Source organism: Trachypithecus francoisi, unplaced genomic scaffold (genome assembly GCF_009764315.1).
Source record: "Trachypithecus francoisi isolate TF-2019V2 unplaced genomic scaffold, Tfra_2.0 Lachesis_group4, whole genome shotgun sequence".
NCBI lineage: Eukaryota > Metazoa > Chordata > Mammalia > Primates > Cercopithecidae > Trachypithecus > Trachypithecus francoisi.
Genome location: NW_022681469.1, coordinates 148,869,217 through 148,893,951, shown reverse-complemented (window position 1 = coordinate 148,893,951; position 24,735 = coordinate 148,869,217). Strand labels below are relative to the sequence as shown.

Below are 24,735 nucleotides of genomic sequence, written 5' to 3'. Positions count from 1 at the left end.
CAGTGATAAACAGGTCTACAGATGAGCTTTACCCATAGAAAACCGTATTCAAAAGCTCCAAGATCTTCTTATAACCACAAGGTCAACGTTTAAAAAGAAGGGAAACAAGTAGGAAAAAATCTTAATGACATCATTTCCCTGTGTGGCTCTCATTTCTTACATTGCTTTACTTTTCTGTCATTTGCACCTACTTTTCAGGTCCAAATGTCAGGTATCAGAATTCAAAGGGAAACACTTTCTCTCACTTATCTGTGTTTCTGTTCCCCAGAGTCCCAGGCCTAAATTTCAGATTCTATTTTTATAGTCCTCACAGTGGAGAGTTATGTGGAACACATTGATTGTAGCCAGTTAGGTGTTGAGAAATTTCCTTTACTAAAAGCTTTGTATGACTTGAGAAAGGAGAGAGCTGGGCAAGCAGTAAGACTCAATATTCAGGAAAAGATTTTTTTTCCAGTGTGAGCCTGCAGTTGTTACTTACAGCCTAGTGTTCTGTCTGCATCCAACAGTTTTAACAGGAGCTGCAGATGCTCCTGGAGAAAGTTCCTTACTTGATGCCTATCAGAAATTCAGACATTTCATTAGCGCTGGAGACCATTTACTCTTCTTGTAGCACAAAATAAGCAATTTTATACAATACCCACCTATTATCAGGTAACAGGTTTTCCTATTTTGTGTGTGTGTGTGTGTGATCTCAGCTTACATATCATGTCTTCAGAGAAAGCTTTCCTGCCCCTTATTCCACAGCCTCAATCCCAGTCTCGGCCCAGTTCCTCTTTTCTATGACTCTCATAGAATATTTTGAGCTTGTTTCAAGCATTTATCTGCTTATGAGTATTATTATTGGATGAATGTGTCTTCTGCACAGCCATGGAAAGCCTTGGAAAATGCCCATGCTGATGTTTGTAGCTCAGTGCATGCACAGTACATATACAAAATATAACTGTCAAATGAATGAAGAAATGATAATTTCTTCTTCCAATCTCCATTTCTTAAATCAGAAAACAGAAGTTAAAAATTTAAGACTCTTATTTTGTGATCTTGCGGTTGATGTGTGGTATAGATGGTAATGGACTTGAGGTCTCTAACAGCCCCCACCCTATTATATGCCAGTTGTACTCTGTTTCAATTGCCTTTTAACCCACTGGAAAAGGTTTGATTTTTGTTAAAGTCAAACAAGAAATAAATTGCTGCTTGTCACATATTAGTTGCAGTAGAACAAACTGAGACGTATCCCTTTGTTCAGAGTGGGACCTACTGTGCAAAGATGCCTCAGGAAAAATTGCAGTCCACACTTGCTGCAGTGTAGTGCATTCGTTTTGTTTTTTGAAACATCTTGTGACCTAGCCAGTCTCTTAATGACACAACAGATTGTCCTAGAAGTTAGCTTGCAAAGCATTTTAAGCTTTCTTCACTAGAAACTTCTAGGTATCTGTGCAGGGATAAGATAAAAACATGTTTGGATGAAGTTGTTATAAAACTTCAATAATTAACATACAAAGATATTACAGAAACAGTATGAAATACTCAAATATCTTGATATACCATTGGGTGTGTGTGTGTGTGTGTGTGTGTGTGTCTGTGAACGTTTCTCAATAAACTAACTTTTTTGGGGTAATTGTTATAATTTCCTTTTATAAAAAAGGCTTTTTGTATGTGTTTCAACTTTTGACATTCTCAGACTGATGAATATTTAATTATTACCAAATAATATTGAAAATAAATAGTTTTAAGCCTCTTCCACATGTATTTTTTGGTTCACATCTTTCATTTACACTATTAAAATAATCTACTTGGTTATTTTTAATATTTATTTTCTCTCATTTTTTAAATTAGAACATAGAGTAAACTTGACTTTGTGTGTGTGTGTGTGTGTAAAGTTCTGAGAGTTTGGCAAACATATGCAGCCATGGAACACCACAGCCATCAAGATTTAGAACAGCTCCATCTCCCTGTAAACTCTTTTGTAGTCAACCTCCAGCCTGCTCCCAGGCCTGGCCTGCATTCATGAATCTACTTTTTGCCCTGATATTTTGCTTCTGAAAGAATGACATACAAAGGAAATGATATAGTATGGAACATTTTGAGTCTAACTCCTTTTACCCAGCATAGTCCATTTGGGATTTATCCACGTTGTCGTGTGGATTGGTGTTTCATTCTTCATTACTGCTCAATTGTATTCATTGTATATATGCACCTCGGTTTGTTCATTTATTCTGCAGTTGAGGACTATAGGGGTTGCTTCTAGGTAATGAATAAAACCACCGTAACAATTTATGTACAGTTTGTTTTGTGTGTGTGAACAAAATCTTTTATTCCACCTGGATAAACACCTCACTATATTAAGTATAGTTCAATTTTGTAATGTATTGTCAAACTATTTTACAAAATATCTGTACTATCTTGCATAGTAATATGACATGATAGTGATTGCATTTCCCCAATGACTAATAATATTGAACACCTTTTTATATGCTTATTAGCTATTCATAAATCTTCTATTTGAAGTTTTAGATATTTGGACCATTGTTTAAAAAGCATTGCTTTCTTATTTCTGAGTTTTGAGGATCTTGATATATCAAATGGTTACAAGTCCTTTATCAGATATATAATTTGCAAACTTGTTTTCCCCGTCTATGGGTTTTCTGTCTTTTCAGTCTCTTAACACTGTCCTCCCAGGAAGAAATGTTCAGTTTAATGATGTCTAATTTATCACTTTTTTTTCTTTTATGGATTCTGCTTTTGGTGTTGTATCTTAAAAATCTTTGCCTAACTCAAGATCACAAATATTTTCACTCGTGTTTTCATTTAGAAGATTTAGAAGTTTACATTTTTACAGTTTATGATATATTTTAAGTTGATTGTTGTATAGGATATGAGTTAGAAATTGATGCTGTGTTTTTTGTTCGTTTGTCTTTGCATATGAGTATTCAATTGTCTCAGCACTTTTGTTGAAAAAAAAAAACTATTTTTTCTTTATTGAATTGCCTTGGCATTTTTACTGAAAAATCAATTGACTGTAAATACGTGGGTATATTTCTGGCCTTTATTTTCTGTTTTCTTTATCTACATGATTATTAATACTCTCTTACTGTATTGTCTTGACTAGAGAAATTTTATAATAGGTCTAGAAATCAAGTAGTGTGAGTCCTTCAAATTTGTTTTTATTTATTTATTTACTTATAGATGTGCCTTTTTATTTTCCTATAATTTTAAAGTTAAATCTTTGGTTTTTGTAAAAAATGCTGCTGGATTTTTTACTAAAATTGTGTTGAGTGTGTGGAGAGTTGCAGGTGAACTGATATCTTAGCAACAGTGACTTTTCCAGGTCATGGATATGGTACATCACTGTTAGGTCTTTTATTTCATTCATCAGGATTTTCGACATTTCAGTGTACAGATCCTACACATACTTTGTGATATTCATATCCAATTATTTCATGTGTTTCATGTTATTGTGAATGGTACGTTTTTAAAATTTCAACTTCTAATTATTCACTGATGGAAGGTAGAAGTACAATTCATTTTCCTGTATTCACTTGTATTCTGTGACCTGCTAAACTCACAGATTGGTTCTAGAATTTTTTCTGTAGATGCTTTACAATTTTCTGTGTAAACAGAATTTCTGGGAAAAGAAAATTTTATTTTATTTTAGTACTTATATATTATTTTAATATCTTGTCTTATTATATTGTCTAGAAATTTTAGTATTCTGCTGAATGGAGTTATAAAGGCAGATAGCCTGGCTTTATGTGATTCCTGATCATAGGAAGAAAACATTTGCTCTTTCATTACTAAGTATGGTGCTAGATGTAAGTTTTTTTTTTATAGATACCCATTTTCAGATGAGGATGGTCCTTTTTATTCTTAGTTTGTGTAAAGTTTTTCATGATAAATGAATATTTATCTTTTCTTAAGTTTCTTTCTGCATCTATTGAGATCATCATGTAGTTTTCTTATTTAGTTAGCTAATTTGATGTATTAATTTAGTTGATTTTTGAATGTTCAACCATCCTTGCCTTCCTGGAATAAACACTATTGATTTATATTTTTGTATATTGTTGGATTCAATTACCTAAAATTTTATTGTGATTTTGGCATTTGCTTTCATGAGGAAAATTGATCTGTACTTTTCTTTTAATATCTATGTCTGAATTTGATAGCAAGGTGATATTAACCTCTTTAAACAAATTTGGACATTTTCCTTCTTCTTTTAAATTTGAGGAGAGCTTATGTGAAATTGGCATTATTTCTTCTTTACACATTTGGTAGGATTTGTCAAGGAAATTATGTGGGCTTTGCATTTTCTTTCTTGGAGTATTTGTACTACAAATAGTTTTTATATATCAATTAAAATAAAAATAAAATTTTATATATCAATTAAAATAAAAATAGAATTTTATATATCAAATAAAATAAAAATAAAATTAAATACTAAGTATATTTTTATATAAGTAAAAACAAAATTATATATATGATTTATATATTTATGTCGTATGTACATAATTTCTTGAGTGAGTTTGGGAGTTTGTGTCATGAAATTTGTTCATTGAATATAATTTGTTAAATTGTTGCTTAATATATTTCCTTATTATTTCTATAACATCTATAGGGTCTATAGTGATGTCCCTTTTTTTATTCCTTACATTTGCAATCTACCTCTTTTTTCTTTTTTCTTAGTCAATATGGCTAGAGATTTAATTTCATTTCTTAGTCAACATGGCTAGAGATTTTATTTCATTGATCATTTCATTTTGAATCAAAACACATGGAAAGTGACAAAATCCTGCATTTACAACAATCCAGTCTTGTGGAAATTAAGTCTCACCAGGCAGAGAACTCACTACTGTGAGAACAGCACCAAGCCAATCATGAAGTATCTGCCCCATGGGTTAAATGCCTTTCATTAGGCTTCATCTTTCAGCATCACTAAACTGGGGTCAAATTTCCAAGTGACTTTTGGTAAGGAAAAGCAAACCATACTCAAACCAGATCACCTTACGATCTCAGCTCTCAGATATGTTCAATGACAGTTGATTTGTAGATTTTCACACATATTCTTTGTTGTGCAGGTGGAGTGATCCTTCTTTCATCTTTCTACATCCTAAACAGAAATTCTTATGAATTGTTCAAACTTATATGTATCAAATACCTATTATGTATTAAAAAGGAAACAGAACCCAAATGAGAAATCTAAATCAAAATAAACCCAAATGACACTTCCATGTTATCATGATCATTAATATTGTTTTATATTCTTAGAACACATTTTAAAAAAGGAGTTAAAAAGTCATGATAAATATTTTTTAAAAGCTTTTGTACTTTCTAGTTTATAGTTTCTGAATTTCTAGTTTCTTTCTCAACTGCTCTCCTTTGCAGGCCTTACATTTTGGAGTTGTTATTGTTGACACTGTTTTATTCTTTCCTATTTTAGTTTATCAAATTTTAAACCATTTTTAGAGCTATGGCAATATTCAGTAGGGTTTGATATTTAGTGTTGTTATAATCTTTTCAAATAAAGGGTTATAGCCTTATATGATAAAATACTACAGTGGTAAATGTCTATGTATGAAGGTAAATAGTCTTTTATTTGAAATGCAAGTTGAACTTTTATGTACATGTTTTCTGGAAAGATACTGCAAAGCCATCCACATAGTCTCAAAGGGCTAGGAAGTACTACAAAGGCACTGTCTTAAGTACATCTTTATTTCAAATACAACTCTTAAGTGTTACCTTTGCTCTTCTTTTATGATGCAAATTAAATAATAGGCATTAGTGCTTTTAAAAATATATGTCATCTATAGAAAAATAAGAGATATACCTTTGATTATAAAGTTACCCCACAGAAATATAGGTAGATCATACCTGGGTACCACTACTGCATATCTGAATACCGCCAGAGCCCTTTTTGTTTGTTTGTTTTCAGGATGATTATTGATTAGGGTAAGTTTTGATTACCAGGATTTTTTTTGTTAATTCTAGTGCCCCAAAGAATGGAGGCAGTTCATACATCAATACTTCCTCCAGTAATGGATTCTTGGTCCTGGACATTTTTTAAATTGTGTTTCCTGTAGTTACTTAGCTGTTGACTAGCTTTCCTTATCTAGCCTTTTTTCTAGGCCTGGACTCCACTGCTTCCATTTTGGCTTTACTCTTTGTCTCAGGAAAGAGACTATGTGCTCCATAGTGAACCATCACCAGGGAAAAGCCCAACTGCCTGCTTGTGTGGTCATTCATTCCTTTCAGCCTGTTCAGTGAAGCTGAATGTTGATGACAGAGGTTTCCAAATCATGGACAGAGTTAAAGAGGAATGCCATCTCTTCTCCAGGAACACACAATCACTTCTGCTATGGTTTGAAAGATGGTGTCCCCAGTGCAACAGTATTAAGGTGTGTGGCCTTTTGGAGGTGATAAGTTATAAAGGCTCCATCCTCCTGAATGGGAGTAACACCCTTATGAAAAGGCTGAAGACTGAAGTGAGTGCTCTCTTGCTCTTCCGTCATTTCTACCATGGGAGGATGGCATATTCCCCCTCTCTGGAACATGTAGCTACAAGGCACCACCTTGGAAGCAGAGAGCTGCCCTCATCAGACACTAGTCTGGTCAGTGCCTTGATCCTGGGCTTCCCAGACTTTAGAATCATGAGGAATAAATTATTATTGTTTATAAAATTACCAGTCTATTGCATTTTGTTATGGCAGCACAAATAGACAAAAGCAACTTTTTTTCTTTCCTCTTCAATACTACAGTCTTCAAGTGGAGTTCTAATTAAAGCTGCCCTACTTACTCCCTGGAACAACGAAGTACTAACTTTATTATTTTTTCTTGCTCTGCTGCCTCCCTGGTAGCTGGTAAACTGCTGCTTACCTTTTAGGATGCAAATTAAATCTCCTCATTCCCCTGTTCCAATAGCCTTACAATAAAATCCAGAAGCTTGACCTACATGATCACACCCTAGGACACCTTCCTAACCTCATTATCTTCCAACTGTCCCTTTGCGTTCTCTTCCGCAGATAGACTGCCTCCTCAGTGTCCACTGAGAATGCCAAGGAGATGCTTCTGATTCTTGTTCTCCTCTCTGCATGTCCCTGCAAAATCCATTTAGATAACTCTCTCTCTCTCTTTTAGGTTTCTGCTCACACGTCCCTGCTCAGATGTCTCTTATCGCTTTTCCTTTTCTCCCTCCTACTACCTTATTGAGCGTTACTTTCCCTTTTAGAGCCTAGTGCTACCTAATACCATCTCACAAATTATTTGTTTTCTAATGTCTTTCTCTCCCATCTAGAACATAAGTTTTGTGAGAGGAGAAACCTTGTTTTATTCACCGCCGTATCCAGGGAACCTGTAGTAAGTGTGGAGGTACTGATAAAATATTTGTTGGATGGGTAGATCAATAAATACATGAATGGCAGAAAAAGAATTTCCATGCAGTGGGTTGATTGGAAATTAGACAGAAGCATTCAGTTTGGTGTGACTGTTCCCTTATGCAGCCTAGCACATGCTACCCACTGACCACCAGCAGTGAGTGGGATTTCATGTGGACTAGCATCTTCCTTGCTCAAAGTGCAACACTTTCAACCCTTTCTTGCCAACTCTGCCCTTCTAATTCAGACTCTATGGAGGGTGTCTTGCCTAGATCTCCTCTACTGAGCCCTTGAAAGAAACCTGCACATTTTCTACAAGATAAAATCTGAGTTGGTCTTTTGTGTTCTTCAATCTCTTCCTTTTTATTCTATTTTAAGTATAATTAATCTCTATTCCCAATTTCTACTATTGCTGAAGGTAGTTTTCATATCAACTATTTTCTGAGAAGGGAGGTCTGAATGCTTAGAACATTTTTTTCCATTATTCCCAGAAATTTGGCTGTGTCATTGTGGCAGGCAGAGTAATGGTCCCCCAGAGATGTCCACCAGTCAATCCCCAGAACTGTGACTAGGTTACTTTATATGACAAAGATGATTTTGTAGACGTGATTAAGGATCCTGAAATGAGACAATTATCCTGGGCCTAGTGTCCTCACAAAGGTCTTTATAAGTAAAAGAAAGAGGCAGGACACACAGAAGGAGATGTAACAATAGAAGCAGAGGTCAAAGTGATGAGAGAACAGAGGCAGGAGCCAAAGAATGTGGGTAGCCCCCGGAAGCTGAAAAAGGCAAATACAACTATTTTCTCCTGAAGCCTCCAGAGGGAAAGTCTCCCTCGATTTTAACCCAGTGTCGCCATTTCAGATATTTTATCTCTGAGAACTGTAAGACAAATTTTCGTTGTGTTAAGCCACTAAGGGTGCAGTTATTTGTTACACCAGCAATAGGAACCAAAGTGCCATCATCTGGTATCCTGTAAATAATATTAGAATATCGACAGAAGGAAACACACTTCCAACTAATTCTTTCAGGAAGGAAAGGAAAATATCTTAAGTTTTTGTAGCAGTGTTTTGCCCTCCTATACCCCAGTGCCCCCCTCAATTTGTGCCCTGGTTTCCTACCAGGTTAAGAGTCATGCACAGCTCAGTCCACACTTTATTCTTGATCAATGTTCTTCCAATCCAATCTACTCTTTGCAAACCCTTACCCCAAGAAATTAATAGGTCGTGTTTTCCACATTCCCCTTCACTAACTTGGGCCTTGATTCCAGTGAACATGGCCTAGGATCCATATGCTTATCATACAATTAGTTTCAATATCAGGAATATAGATAAATAGTCCTGTTACCATATTTCATCTCTCAGATTAAAACACCATTGAATTTCACCTTGTAATTAAATTGAGCCTGGATTTGTCTTATTAGTTTGGTGCAAACCTAATTGTGGTTTTTGCCATTACTTTTAATGCAATGAGCCTTAGAAACTCACATGATTGAAGTTCTGCTTAGCTCTGCAACCTCATCTGGCTCCACTTTCTCTGTGGCTTTTGTGCCTCAACCACAGGGCCTCTCTTTCTTTTCCTTCAATATGTTAAGATCGCTCTCTACTCAGGGCCTTTGCTGATGCAATTTCCTGTGCCTAGAATGTCTTCTGCCCCATCCTTTCTCCTAGTGTATCCTTTAATACTTCAGCAGTCTCCTGAGGAAAGCCTTCCATTCCACTATTATTCAGAGGACATTAGGCCCTCTGTTACATTCTCTCTGCTCTCCATAACTTTCCTCTGAGGCACTGATCCCAGCTGTTATTTACCAACAATTAGGTTTCACTGCTTGCCTCCTCCGTTTGGTAAAGACAGGCACCTTATCTGTCCTTGCCTTTTATTTGCAGCAATTAGCAGAGGACCTGGCATCTGGAAGCATTACAAAAAATGATGATGATATGTTCTTGTGTTCCCTGCCACTGAAACTTTAAGTTACTATGGGCACAATCTAAGTTATGACATTTATTACTAAAAGATAGTACTTTACATTTCTTTTCATCTCAAGGTCTCAGATTCCTCTGTTAATGATTTCATCATGATATCCCATTATGCTAACCACTAAGCAATGTTCTCTTTTTATAATTATAAATTGAAATGACAGAAGAAATTTGAAGTAGAGGCAAAAATGTCTTTGAAAGATTCACAGGGAATGACCCAGCTCATACAGATTTAAAATACTTTCAAGTCATTCTTTTCCCCAGGACTAATTATTTTCTTCTCTATATTTGCATAATTAATAAATACGTTTTCCTCCATATATATACATATATACATGCATATGTTCTACATAAGAGAAATCCTTTATTTCAGCAATGGATTGGAATGAACACATCTATCATTTCCCCTTGTGTGGGCAATTGTGTCATTCCATAATTGGCTCTAGGCTATGGACTTCTCTGTTTAATGTTATAATACCTTACATGTGTACCATGTTTTCTTTATGCAAAAAGTATTACTTTAAACAGCCCTTTTTTTTTTTTCTTTAAACTCTTGCTTTCTAGAGGTATGTTAAATATTTGGAACTAAGTTGAAAAATCCTTAAGATGAGTTAATTTTAATATCAAGTCATATTTAACTAGATTATGATATCTTTTGTTGTACTACAAGGAATTCTCAAAGGTTATCTTTTACACGAGCTTGGCGAATTTATAAACAATGTCCTTTATAAAAGCTTTTTAAAAGAATTTCTTACTAGATCTAAAGCCAACTTTGACAGTGATGAAAGTAAATTTTCCTTGCCAACTGTTTCATTGCTTAATTTGTCTTATAATTAAAATATGTTCCCTTTTATTTAATCCATGCTTTCTCAACCACACATTCAGCCATTTTTATTTCTCTTATTTAATCTAATAATAATAATTGCTGTCTTTTCTCTGTATTAGACATTAATGGCAGTTTGGGGTAAATTTTTGTTGTAATAGCATGTCACTATTCTTCATCCAGCAAAAATTATTCTGAGTTTCCTTTCAATATTGAAATATGGCTCTATAGTTTATCTCATTCAATTTCATACATAGCTTGAAAAGACAGATTGTATTTTTAATGATTTATGTATATTCATATTGCAATTTCCTTCATATTCAAGATGTAATTTATGGCATCTGATTGAAGGGCACCTTCAAGTAGTTATGCCTTAAGTGGAATAATGTATATGTTTGCTACTTTTCCAATGAGTTGAGATATGTTTTGACACTCAAAGAGAATTCACATACATTCTATTTTTAAAGATAGCTAAGTTTAGTTTATCATATAAAGGATCTCAATAAGGTATATCTTTAATAGTTTTGATGTACCTTTTTTCTCCTTGAGAATGCCATGAATACTTAGTGCTTTGTTCTTAAGATCCAGTCTATTTTTTCTGAAAATGCATTGATGTTCCCAAATCAAAGTGGGCAAACTGAAATGGAAGAGGGTGTAGTAAAATATCTAGCCTTTATTCCTCCCAAATTCTTCTCAAATATGACGGTATCTCATATATTTGAGACTGTTTTAATGCCTAAACTTGATTTGTATTTCTAGCAGTTTCAAGGAATTATTTCACATTGGCAGCATGATCAAGTATTGCTGGAATGCAGTGTGGTTTTAAAAACTGCAAGTGAAAACCACAAACCCCTAGAAAAATAATTCTGGAATTTAACAGAACCACAGTTGGGGAATTCATTCATAAAATTCTCATTAATTCCAATGGAAGTTATTTTAAGAGATGTTGATTAGTAGTATATTCTCTTTCTAATCACTGCTGGTCACTATTAATATTGATCCTCTAACCACTAATTTACAGGTTGGTGCAAAAGTAATGGTGCTTTTTGCATCAACCTAATATAAGCAATTCGTTCCAAGTAGTATTAACCACACATATCAAAAAAGAAATAGACTGCATAAGTCAGTGATTTCTAAATGACGTTTATATACAAATTCTATTAATTTCACTAGTAATCAAATATATTTTTCTTTGTTTTTTCCTCCCTAGACATGGGAGTCTACTTCTTCTTAAGTGAACCTCCAGCAGTGCCCCCCAAAAAGCTGTTTTGTAAAGAATCAAGGATTACCTTCCAGCAACGCCTGCGTATCCGCTCCAGTCTTCTGCTCTCCACTCTCCACCAGCAGGAGAGGAGCTGACTTCCTGTCCTTGGAGCTGTCCGGTGTCACTGACCCAACCCTCTAACTTCCCTGGCTTTTCACTAATTCCTCCATCTGCTGGTGCCTCAATTTTTGACAGGAAATTTTTTATTTAATTAATATGAAGAAGAAAATAGATTTCAAAATTTCAAGCAAAATGTGTCTAATTTTTGAGGTCTATAAGAAAATTCATTTATACATAAAAAAGTGAGGAGGAATTTCATTCTATAAATTCTGTCCTACACTCAGATATTTCAGTGTAGGCTGCAGGTCTTCCTGAACTTCTCATTAATCTGATTTTGTGTTGAAAACTATTAGAGGGAATTTGCTGAGGAAAAGCATTTTTACAGGTAGTTCTGTGTCCATTTCCTTTGAATACCCCTCAGCACAGAGCAAGAAGCTCTGTAACATGCATTAGCACTATTTGAAGGGTTTATTACATGTATACTGGACTCTATGAAACTTTAGAGAAGACAGTTTTTAAGAATATTTTATTTAATGTCCTCTAAATTTACGATCAGCATCTTTTAATTGATGTTTACTTTGGTTTATGGCTTTTTTTTAAGTTTCATTGCAGATAAAGGATTATGAGCATGTTTAGTTGTAAACATGACAAGTATAGACTTTCTGAATTCAGCAAAGTGTGGAAGTAATAGGCCAATAAATTACTGCTAAGTAGCTGGGTTTTAAAAAAACAAACAAAACTAAACATGGCATTGCAGATTCCTACTGTGAGCTTTTCTTTTCTTTTTTTTTCTTTTTTTTTTTTGAATAATATATGTGCAATCATTCTCCCCAGAACTATCACAGCTTGAATTGAAATAATCGCTCTAATTTCTATGGCAAAAGAAAAAAATAATACCCTCATTTGTGCTGATAAAATGCAACTTGTGGCAACTCCAATCCTGTGGTTTTAATGTGATTCAGAAGGCTGTCTGCAATAAAGGAATGTATTAGAGATACTAAAAGCTGATACCATTTTGTTTGTTGTAAAGTTCTGGAACAATTTGGCTGATGAGGGAAAATGTGCTTTAGATTTTCTGATAAGTGATTTTCCATTCACCAACATTTATTTCCATATCCAGAAACTTTATTTTATGAAGTCTTCTCAATCCGTGGGGTTCCCATGGGCTTCTAGTATTATGTGCTGGATGTAATCGCAGTTTGCACAAACCTCTTACAAATGGCAACTAAAAGTTGTCAAAAGGTAAGAAACAAAGGGGCTGGTTGGTTTGACTAGAATAAAATATTTCTAGGGAATTGATTTCACTTTAGACTGTTTCAAAGGACACGCTAAGAACGGAAACCATGAAGATGTTTTATTTACCTGGCACTAATGTCCACAGAAAACAACCTGAGACAAGAGGTTACACAAAGTTGGGATTTCAAGTTGTCAGAGGAGTTGGAAGTGCCTTACCCCTTGTTATCCTCCCAGAACCTCTGGAGGTCAGGTAGGGTCCTTTCGACTTTCAGGGCTTTGAAAAGTTAAATGGTTCTAATCATCTTCTGGACAAGTTCTGTCCTGGCAACTCCATTTAAAAGATTTACATTTCCACTTTTCCTCCCACTCGTTCACTACATTCCTCTAAAGTTTCCCTACACCTCTAATCTCCTTATAGCATTGCATGAATGAATTACTTTAATCCATATTGTTGTTTCTCTGTCTAGCCCATTAGAACCTAAGTGCCACAGAACAGGGATATTTGTCTTTTTGCTCCCTAGTGCTGAAATCAGTAACTTGTGATACTCAATAAATAGTCTTTAGGTGACTGGGTTGTTCCTATAGCCACAGACCAGTACAGCTGCAGTGCTTTAATGGGTTTGTAGTACTCAAGAGTCCTTGGGAAATGAACCAGCAGCGGATTTGGGGTAGAAAAGGAATCTTGAGTGACAGGTTTATTCAATTCCTGTGCCAGAGGGACAAGATGGCCTATGAATAATGATGGCCCCCCGCTTGGCCCAGGCCATGGTCCTAGACACCCAGAAGATCCCCAAGTAGATGAAACCACCACCCCTCTCCACAAGGCCTCTTCTGATCTCCCATACAAGGTAAGTCAGGGGACAGCCCCTTCTCTTACGAGAAGGGAGAATCTCTGTTCCTATGAACTCATGGCTCTGTGAGCCATTCTAGCAAAATATTGAACTTAAGGAGGGGTTCATGGGAACCCTTGACTTGTAGCCAAGTTGGACAGAAATCTGGGTAACATAAGAACCCACTACTTGTGTTGAGTGTGTGAAGTGGGGTACAGTTTCGTTGGACTGATCCCTTTACCTATGGGGTCTGCATTAACTTCAGGTAGTCAGTATCATAACTGAATTTAAGATACCCAGTTGGTGTTTGGAGGATTGGAGAATTAGTCGGTGTGGGAAAAAACACACACACATACCACACACAGACAAGCACACACCACACATACCTCACACAGACAAGCACACACCACACATACCTCACATATGAGGTTTTACACATTTGACATTGGAGTGAAGTGCTGAGTGTGGTAAACAGGTTGTCTTTTCTATACAACCTTCAAGACTCCAATTTATGTATGTTAGATCTTCTGTTTTTCATCATTTTGTTCCTCTGTGCTTCATTCTAGATCTTAGGTGAGGAAAACTTATCTAGGCTACCTGGATAATAGGCTACACTTTGAAAAGTGCTTCCCTATGGTGCCACTCTTCAAAATTTCAACCTGTTCTCCCTTCTTAATTGGCTCTAAGTCTGGATTGTTTTTCTTCTTAGCAGCATGAGTCATTAGAATGCATTATTCACTTTCTCAGTCTCTCTGAACCTCCCCTAAATGAACAGATTCTGCCAGGAAATACCTAAAAAGCAGTGTTCCAATCTCTGAATTTTCTATTTCCTGGGAGTCTCAAATATATAATTCTTCACCATCTCTTTGACTTTACATTGCCTTAATATACATACTTAAAATACTTTCTTTAGCTTTCCCAGTTGTTCTTTTGGGAAAGGTTGTTCAAACCCTTGTGCCACTTATAACTGACAACAGATCTCTCTCCATTTTACACTGGACAAAGTTTTAGCTGTTATCCTCAATGCAAAAATAATCAGAAAGTTAAAATGTGATATTTTAGAATATTCTAATTAGCCCGGCATGGTGGCGCGTGCCTGTAGTCCCAGCTACTCGGGAGGCTGAGGCAGGAGAATACCTTGAATCCGGCAGGCGGAGGTTGTGGTGAGCAGAGATGGTGCCACTGCACTCCAGCCTGGGCAACAGAGAGAGACTTAGTCTTTAACATATGCATAACTTCACATACATAGAGAATTTTCATTCTGAATATTTGTGTAATGAAGGGTGCACATCACAGCCATGGTTAAATTTGTTAGTAAATAAAAAGCCATAGGTTTTTAAAAAATTTTTTTGTTTAGGTATTTTTATTTCTCCAAATTTGTTGTTTATCAGGAGTGACTGGAATAAAAAATATAATTGAGTCCCATCATCATGATCATCATGAAAATGGCTTTAAGAGAAAACTGGTCAGATGAATATTATTTTCAACCAATAAACAGTTGCCACTGATAAACTGACAGCCAGGGGTCTGTCAAGAATGCTCAAGATATGTTGTATAATACAACATGCCTGTTCACGGGGGGGGGGGGGGAAACACCGGAAATAACTTACGTGTACTTCTTGATTTCATCAAACAAGATAAGCACAAAAGCACCACCCATGCCTCTGAGAACACTGGACCATGCACCCTTGAAAAAAGCTTTGCCTCCTTCATCACCAGCAATCATCCTCCAGCAGTCAATGTGCCTGTGTATATGATGTCAGTTCCTTTGAGCCCCGACTGCATCGTAATGCGGGGCAAACGATGTCAAACGAATAGGAAGTCAACCCAGAAAAGGCAGTGACAGTCTATGTGGTCATCCAACTGATGACGATGTGAGTGTTCTTGGGATCCGGAAGCATTCCCTTTGCAGTGTCATAGATACCGAAGCAGGCAACTAGGATAATATCCTGAACAGACACGTTAAAGCCTTGGTACAGGCTCTGAATCCCGTCAGATTTGTAAATCTTAACCAGGCAGTCACCGAGGCCTCGGAATTCCCTTTCAGCTTCAGCTTTACCCATATTAGCTGCTAGACGGGTACGGGCAAAATCAAGAGGGTACACAAAACACAAGGATGTGGCCCCAGCGGCATCGCCTGATGCCAGATTCCCTGCAAAGTAGCTCCAAAACTGAGTCTCTTGTCCACATCACCCAGGATGATCTGCTTGTGTTTATCTTTGAAGGCAAAGTTAAAAGCCTGGGTGGGGAAGTATCTGATGACACTGACCGAGTTACTGCGCCAGGACAGGACTCCCTGCTTCTTGGGAATACGACCGCGCAGTCTATAATGCCCTTGTATTCCTTATCTGCGGTAATCTGCTTGCTGGCATGCTGCACCTGCAGCAGCAGCTTGACTCGCTCGATGGGCGCTACCGCTGTCTTGGAGATGGCTTGAGGCCACTCCACCTGCCAGGAAGTCCTTGGCGAAGGACACAAAGACATCTGTCATGATGAAAGGAAAGAGGAGGCAGGCTGCTGCGGGAGGGGACTGGGCCAGGAACCGGCTTTGACTCCGGGGCTTCCTAGCTTTTTGTATTAAGCAGTTCCTAGGATTCCCCTTCCACTGTGAAAAACACTCCAAACTGTTGAATTTTAACGTATTAAAAGAGGGCGTAGGGTTTGTGGGAATGTGCAGAGATGCTTTCCTTTTCTGTTTGAATAAACGTCTGTACCTTTTCCCAGGTCCTAAGAAAAGCAGACCATGTCAAATACACCAGAGGGAGGTAATCAGAGGTGTGTTTCTGTCGTCCTCTAGCTAAGGAGTGCTTTCACTTCCTCAGTTCACAGACGCCACTGAGATTCTGATAAAAACATCTGAGTTGTCTTCCTTAAAAGGGAAGAGAGAGAGAGAGAGAGAGAGAGAGAGAAGAGAGAGAGAGAGAGAGAGAGAGAAAGCAGAGAGAGAGACAAAGCAGAGAGACAGAGAGAAAGAAAAAAGGAAAGAAAGAAAGAAAGAAAGAAAGAAAGAAAGAAAGAAAGAAAAGAAAGAAAGGAAAGGAAGGAAAGAAGGAAGGAAGGAAGGAAAGAAGGAAGAAGGAAGGAAGGCAGAAGGAAGGAAGGAAGGAAGGAAAAAGAGAAAGAAAGAAAGAAGAAAGAAAGAAAGAGAAAGAAAGAAAGAAAGAAAGAAAGAACGAACGAACGAACGAACGAAAGAAAGAAAGAAAGAAAGAAAACCAAAAGATGAGTTACAGTTTCAGGGATTCCGAAGACAAAGCCTATTCATGGACCCCAGGGTAAAACTTCTGATCTGCTTGGAATAGTCTGGAGACTGTTCAGTCCAGATCCAGTTGTGAATGTGCCACCCACATGCCCTGTGTATTTACATGTTAGAAGGCAATGCTTGAAATTCTTTCCACTTGCTGCTGTAACCCAGCTAAATCCCCTGAATCCAGCTCATCAGAAACTCACTTTCATAATCAGAAAAGAAGCACATGGAGAGGCAAAACACATGCCTGAGAGTAGCTATTTTCATGTAAGATGGTGCTCAGTAACATCTAGTTTTAAAATTACATACACACATTTAAAAGTGAAATCATATAATTTATTAAAAACATTCTTGAAAGTTCACCCCCAAGACATTTTTGTTGTTGTTTTGTATGATCTTACATCACCACTACTTCATACCACTTTATATGATTAACACATATATAGAGAGAACATATGTATGTTCTCTATATGTATATGTTTAAGAAACGTGTATATGTTTAAGAAACATGTATATATGTTTCTTAAAGGCTAAGTTTAAGAAAATGTTTTTAAGCATTCCTTTATTTCATTATTTTGCACATTCATTTGAAAATGTTTTCCTGCTGAGAGGCAACAAAAAATAGAAAATTTCTGTCTAGAACAAAGAAGATATTCTGTTTTTATATTTTATATTTCTATCATAGTGCATAAAAAATCAGGAAAGTGATGCCCTAATATAGTTTACATTTTATTAATTTTTGCTATTTTTAGTTTTTTTAAACAACGAAAAGTCTTTAATTCTAAACTGACAAAAAATTGCCTGTTTAATTATGGAATAGCTGAAATAAAGCAAATCTTTATTAATTTAGAGTCTATTAGTAAAGTATTGAAATAATTTGAAAAGGAAGAATGCTATTTATGCAATTTAGAGATAAACCATGTTGGCAAGTGAGTTAAGTGTAAATAAGATTTTATAAGGGGTATTTGCTATTCTAAGAGAAGGAATTTTCCGTCACATTAACATTAATTTGGTGAGTCAATTCTGAAACCTGTTTTTTTTTTTTTTTTTTTTTCCTGTACTTTAGTGTAGATCCAGTGGGTCCTCTGTGCTGCTGAACATTTATTAGCATAGTTCATTATGCTATTCACATGTAAGAGACTGGCTCTTCTATTTAGCATTCTAGAATTTATTCTGTGCTTCATGTAGAGAACTCGCCATGCTCCTGTTAATCTAAATGAGTGTAGAAATCAGTGGGTTGTATGAATTGGGTGATAGTGTCTATAACATTACACCTAATGCTAAAAACAACAAAGGCCAAAATGATCAGTTAGACTATAAAAAATAGTATATTTGCAGTTATTTTCATCATATGGAAACCAAAATCAGATATATTTACTTATATGAATGAGGGAAGCAAAAGCAAGTGAACAGTGAGGTTCATTGCTGAACCTCACTGTCGAACAGAGTTGAGGTTTGAGGTTTGGGGTTTGCAGGGTCCTCTTGGGATTCCTTTTAAGCCATTATTAAGGATTTAAAAATCTCATTGATTTCATGTCCAGTATGTAATCAATTGACTATATAAAAATACATGGATCATTGAAGGTTTCAGCAAATGCAAAAGACAAGTAAAAATAAAATCTAAGCAAATTAAGAATAGTAAAGGAAAAAATAAGGTATTTATAAAATAATAGAATTGTCCACAAAGAAAATCTTAATATAGGAAAAGAGTATTGCCGGGCGCGGTGGCTCACGCCTGTAATCCCAGCACTTTGGGAGGCCGAGGCGGGCGGATCACAAGGTCAGGAGAGCGAGACCACGGTGAAACCTTGTCTCTACTAAAAATACAAAAAATTAGCCGGGCGCGGTGGCGGGCGCCTGTAGTCCCAGCTACTAGGGAGGCTGAGGCAGGAGAATGGCGTGAACCCAGGAGGCGGAGCTTGCAGTGAGCCGAGATCGCGCCACTGCACTCCAGCCTGGTGGACAGAGTGAGACTCCGTCTCAAAAAAAAAAAAAAAAAAGAGTATTAAGACTAATCATAGTGTTTTTAGCAGTTTTAGTGGATAGAGAAAGAAGTGTTTCTCTTTTTTGTCAGCTTTATTGAGGTTTTACAAATAAAAGTTGTATAAATTGAAGGTATATAATGTGATGTTTGATATGCATAGACATTGTGAAATGAGTACTACAACTAAGCTAATTAACATATTCATTACCTCACATAGTTACCCTTTTTTGTGTAGTGAGAACATTTAAAAATCTACTCTCAGCAAATTTCGAGTATACAATACAGTATTGTTAACTATAGTCACCATGGTATGCAGTAGATCTCCAGAACGTATTCATCCTGCATAACTACACTTTTGTATCCTTTGACTAATATCACCCTATTTTTCCCACCATTCCCAGTCTCTGGCAACCACCATTCTACTCTCTGCTTCCATGAGTTCTGCTTTTTTAGATTCCACATTTGAGTATTTGTCTTTCAGTGCCTGGCTTATGTCACTTAACATAAAGTGCTCCAGCTTTATCCCTATTGCCCAAATAATAGGATATCCTTTTTTAAAGACTAAATAACATTCCTGTATATATATACACACACACACACACACACACACACGCACACAATAGTCTATGACTACTATAGACTAGACTATATATATAAAATATTCTAATAGTCTGTATATAATAACATATGGTGTTACATATATATATAATAGTGTATGTACATAACATTGTCCATGAATACTTAGGTTGATCCATCTCTTGGCTATTGTAAAGAATGCTGCAGTTGACATGGGAATATGATATATTAATGATGTATTGATTTCATTTCCTCTGGATATATACCCAGAAATAGAATTGCTGGATCTTATAGTAATTCTATTTTTAATTTTTTGCAGAATCTACATGCTCTTTTCCATAATGACTCAACTAGCTTACATTTCCATCAACCATGTACATGGGTTTGTTTGCCACATCCTCACCAATACTTGTTTTTTTTATTTTTAAAATTTTTGATAACAACCATTCTAGCAGGTGGGAGGTGATATCTCATTGTGGTTCTGATTTCCATTTTTCTGTTAATTAGTAATGCTGAGCATTTTTCTGTCTACCTGGTGGCCATTTGTATGCCTTCTTTGTAGAAATGTCTATTCAGGTACTCTGCATATTTTTAATTGGGTTATTTGTTTTCTTGCTATAAAGTTGTTTGAGTTTCTTACGTGTTTTAGAGATAAACTCCTTATCAGTCATATGATTTGCAAATATTCTGTCTCTTATTTAGGTTGTCTGTACACTCTGTTGATTGTTTCCTTTGCTGTGCAGCAGAAGCTTGTTAGTATGATGTCATACCACTTCTCTATTTTTGCTTTTGTTTCCTGTGCTTTGGGGGTCATATCCCAAAAAATTGCCCAGACCAATGTCATAGAGCTTTCTCTCTGTTTTCTTCTAGTAGTTTTACAGTTTCAGGTCTTACATATGTCTTTAATCCATTTTGAGTTTTAATTTTGTGTATGGTATGAGACAAGGTCTAATTTCATTATTCTGTGTCTGAATATCCAGTTTTCCCAGCACGACTTATTGAAAAGGGTGTCCCTTACCCATTGTGTGTTCTTGGTGTCTTTGCTGCAAATCAATTGACCATAAATGTGTGGATTTATTTCTTGGCTCCCTATTCTGTTCCACTGGTCTATATGACTGTTTTTATACAAGTACTGTGCTGTTTTGATTGCTATAGCTTTGTAGTATATCTTGAAATCAGGTAGAGCAAATGCCTCCAGCTTTGTTCTTTTCACTCAAGATTGCTTTATCTATTCAGGGTCTTGTATGGTTCTATATAAATTTTAGGATTTTTTCTATGTCAGTGAAAAATATTGGAAAAGTTATAGGAATTCTACTGAGTCTGTGGATTGCCTTGGGTAATATGAACATTTCAATAATATTAATTCTTCCAATTAATGAGCACAGAATATCTTTCTATTTGTGTCTTCTTCAATTTCTTTCATTAACATTCTATAGTGTTTAGTATACAGACTTTTCACCTCCATAGCTAAATTTATTCCTAAATATTTTATTCCTTTATTATAAATGTGATTGATTTGTTGGCTTTTTTATATAATAGTTTTTTTTATTAGTATATAGAAATGCTACCGGTTTTTATATGTAGATTTTGTACCTTGCAACTTCACTGAAATAATTTGTTACTTCTAACAGTTTTTTTAAGTGGAATTCTAAAGTTTTCTATATATGTAAAATTATGTCATTTGCAAACAAAAACAGTTCACTTCTTCTTTTCTATTTTGTATACCTTTTATTTCTTTTTCTTGCCTAAATGCTCTTGTTGGGATTTTTAGTACTGTATTGAATAGAAGTGGCAAGAGTGAGCATCTTTGCCTTGCTCCAATTTTTTTTTTTTTTTGAGACAAAGTGCCTCTCTGTTGCCCAAGTGGAGTGCAGTGGTGCAATCTTGGCTCACTGCAACCTCCGCCTCCTGGGCTGAAGCGATTCTCCTGCCTCAGCCTCCCAAGTAGCTGGGACTACAGGTGTATGCCACCACGTCCAGCAAATTTTTGCATTTGTAGTAGAGACAGGGTTTTACCATGTTAGCCAGGATGGTCTCGATCTCCTGACCTTGTGATCCACCCTCCTCAGCCTCCCAAATATCTGGGATTACAGGCGTGAGCCACTGTGCCCAGCTGTCTTGCTCCAGATTTACAGAAAAAACTTTCAGCTTCCCACCATTGAGTATATTAGTTCTGGGTTTGTCACATATAGCCTGTGTTATAATGAGGTAAATACCTTATATACTTAATTTGTTGAGAGTTTTTACCATAGAAGGTATTTGAATTTTGTGATGATTTTTCTGAATCTATTGAGATGGTCATAGGATCCTTATCCCTTATTTTGTTAATATGATATGCCACATTTATTGATTTGTGTATGTTGAATTATTCCTGCATCCCTGATAGAAACATGGTGTATGATCCTTTACTGCACTGTTGAATTCAGTTTGCTAGTATTTTGTTGAGGATTCTTGCATGTATCTTTATCCAGGATATTGACCTGTAATTCTCTTTTCTTGTAGTATCCTTGTCTGGCTTTGGTATTGGGGTAATTATGGTCATGTAAAATGAATTTGGAAGTCTTCCTTTGTCTTCAATATTTTGGAAGAGCTTGAGAAGAATTGGCATTTATTCTTCATTAAGTGTTTGGTAGGATTCACCAGGAGGCCATCAGGTCCTGAGCTTTTCATGTTGAGAGGTTATTGATTACTGATTCAACGTCCCTACTCATTATTGATCTGTTCACATTCTCTCTTCCTTCATGATTTAGCTTTTGCAAGTTGTATGCACCTATGAATTTATCCATTTCTTCTAGGTTATCAAATTTGTTGGTGTATGATTGTTCATAACAGTTTCTTATAATCCTCTGTACTTCCGTAATATCGGTTGTAATGTCTCCTCTTTCATTTTACTTATTTGGGTCTTCTCTGGTTTTTTTTTTTTTTGTAAGTCTAGCTAAATATTTGTCTCTTTTATTTATCTTTTCAAAAAAACACCTCCTACTTTAACTGGTCCTTTCTATTGTTTTACTAGTTTCACTTTTATTTATTGCTGCTCTAATCTTTATTTTTTTTCTTTTTCTGATTTTGAGCTTAGGCTGTTCTTCATTTCTATTTTCTTAAAGAGTAAAATTTAGTTGTTTTTTTGAGATCTTTTTTAATGTAGGCATGTATTGCTTTATATTTGCCTTTTAGAACTGCTTTGCTATATTTCATAATCTTTGGCATATTGTATTTACATATTCATTTGTGTGAAGATATTTTTGATAGATTTCCCTTTTGATTTCTTCTTTCGGCCATTTATTTTTCAGGTGTCTGTTGATTTATTTCCACCTATTTGTGCATTTTTCAATGTTTCTCTTGCCATTAAGTTCTAATTTAATACTACTGTGGTCAGAAAAGATACTTGATATTATTTAAATCTTCTTAAATTTCTAAGATTTACTTTGTGGTCTAACATATGTTCTGTCCTGGAGACTGTTCAATGTGACTTGAAAAGAATGTGTATTCTTCTGTTTCTGGATAGAATGTTCTGTATATGTCTTTTGGACTTACTTGGTATAAAGTGTAGTTCAAATTCAAAGTTTCCTTATTGACTATCTGAATAATTTATTTGTTATTGAAAGTAGGGCATTGTATTACCCTAGTATTGTTGCATTGCTATTTCTCCCTTCAGTTCTGTTAATATGCACTTTATGTATTTAGGGACTCTGATGTTGGGTGCATATATATTTACAATTGCTATATGCTCTTGATGAACCGATCACTTTATTATTGTATAATAATTTTCTTTGTCTCTTTTTACAGCTTTGACTTATAACCATAAATTAAGAAGAAAAATCTCAAACAATCTAACTATACACCTCAAGGAACTAGAAAATGAAGAACAAACTAAGTCAGAAAAAGGAAGGAACTGATAAAGATTGGGGCCAAAATAAATAAAATAGGAACTAGTAAAGCAGTAGAAAACATTTAAGTATAGCTACACCTGCCGTCATTTTCCTTTCATTTGCATATGCTTTTCCATCACTTCACTTTCAGCCTATATGTGTCCTTAAAGCTAAGTGACTGTTATGTAGGCAACATATAGTTGGATCTTGTGTTTTTATTCATTCAGTTACCTATGTCTTTTGATTGAAGAATTTAATTCATTTACATTTAAAATAATTATTTTAAATGATTATTATTTAAGGACTTACTACTGCCATTTTAATAGTTTTCTAACTATTTTATAGTTCCTTTGTTTCTTTCTTTCTCATTTGCTTTTTCCCTTTATGATTTGATTTTTTTGCAGTGTTAGTTATTTTTATATATCTACTATAGGTTTTGGGATGGTTTGTGATTATCATCAGGCTTACATAAAGCATCTTATAGTTACGAGTTTATTTGAAGCCGATAACAACTTAACTTCAACACAATGAAAACTCTAAACATCAACTTTTCTTCCCAATATTTTATGATACCAGTTTTATAATTTACATTCTTCATATATTGTGTATCCACTAATGAATTATTATAGCTATATTCATTTTAACACTTTTCTCTTTCAATTATCATTCTAGAGTTACAAGTGATTTATGCAACACCATTACAGTATTAGAGAATTCTAAATTTGACTACATTCTTACCTTTACAATAGGCTTTTCACACTCCTATACTCTCATTACCTTTTCTCATTAGGCAGGTTCAGTGGTGATGAACTCCCACAGATTTGTCTGGGTATCCTTATTTCTCCTTCATTTGTGAAGAACATCTTTGCTGACTGTAGTATTGTTGTTTGGTAAGTTTGCTTTTTCTTCTTTTAACACTTTGAGTATGTCATTCCACTTTCTCTTGTCTCCTGGCCTGTAAATTTCTGCTGAGAAATCTGTTGATAGCTTTATAGAGGTTTGTTTGAATTCGTTTCTTTTCTCTTATTAGTTTCAAAATTCTCTTTTTGTCTTTGACTTAAGAATTTGATTGTAAAGTATCTCAGATGTCTTTAACCAAGATTGTTTAACTTATGGCCTGTGGGTTATATATGGCCCAGGATGGCTTTGAATGTGGTCCAACACAAATTTGTAAGCTTTTTATAAACATTATGAGATTTTTTTGTGATTTTTTTGTTGTTGTTGTTAGCTCATCAGCTATTGTTAGTGCTAGTGTATTTTACATATGGCTCAAGACAATTCTTCTTCCAATGTGGCCCAGGGAATTCAAATGATTGGATACCCCTGTCTTTATCTTTATTTGGGATTCTTTGAACTTTATGGATTTTGATGTTCATTTCCCTCTCCAGATTTGGGAAGTTTTCTGTCATGATTTCTTTAAATAAAGTTTCTTCCTTTTTCTCTTTTTTTGTTCCACCAGGACTCCTGTAATGCCTATGTTTGTCTCCTTGTTGGTGTCCCATACATAAG

The 24,735-nt window shown here is 35.5% G+C and overlaps 1 pseudogene; it reads right to left on the bottom strand.

Annotated features, from left to right (window-relative positions):
• Positions 1–15,156: 15,156 nt before the first annotated feature.
• LOC117072894 lies at positions 15,157–16,056 on the bottom strand (annotated as a pseudogene).
• Between the last annotated feature and the right edge of the window lie 8,679 nt (positions 16,057–24,735).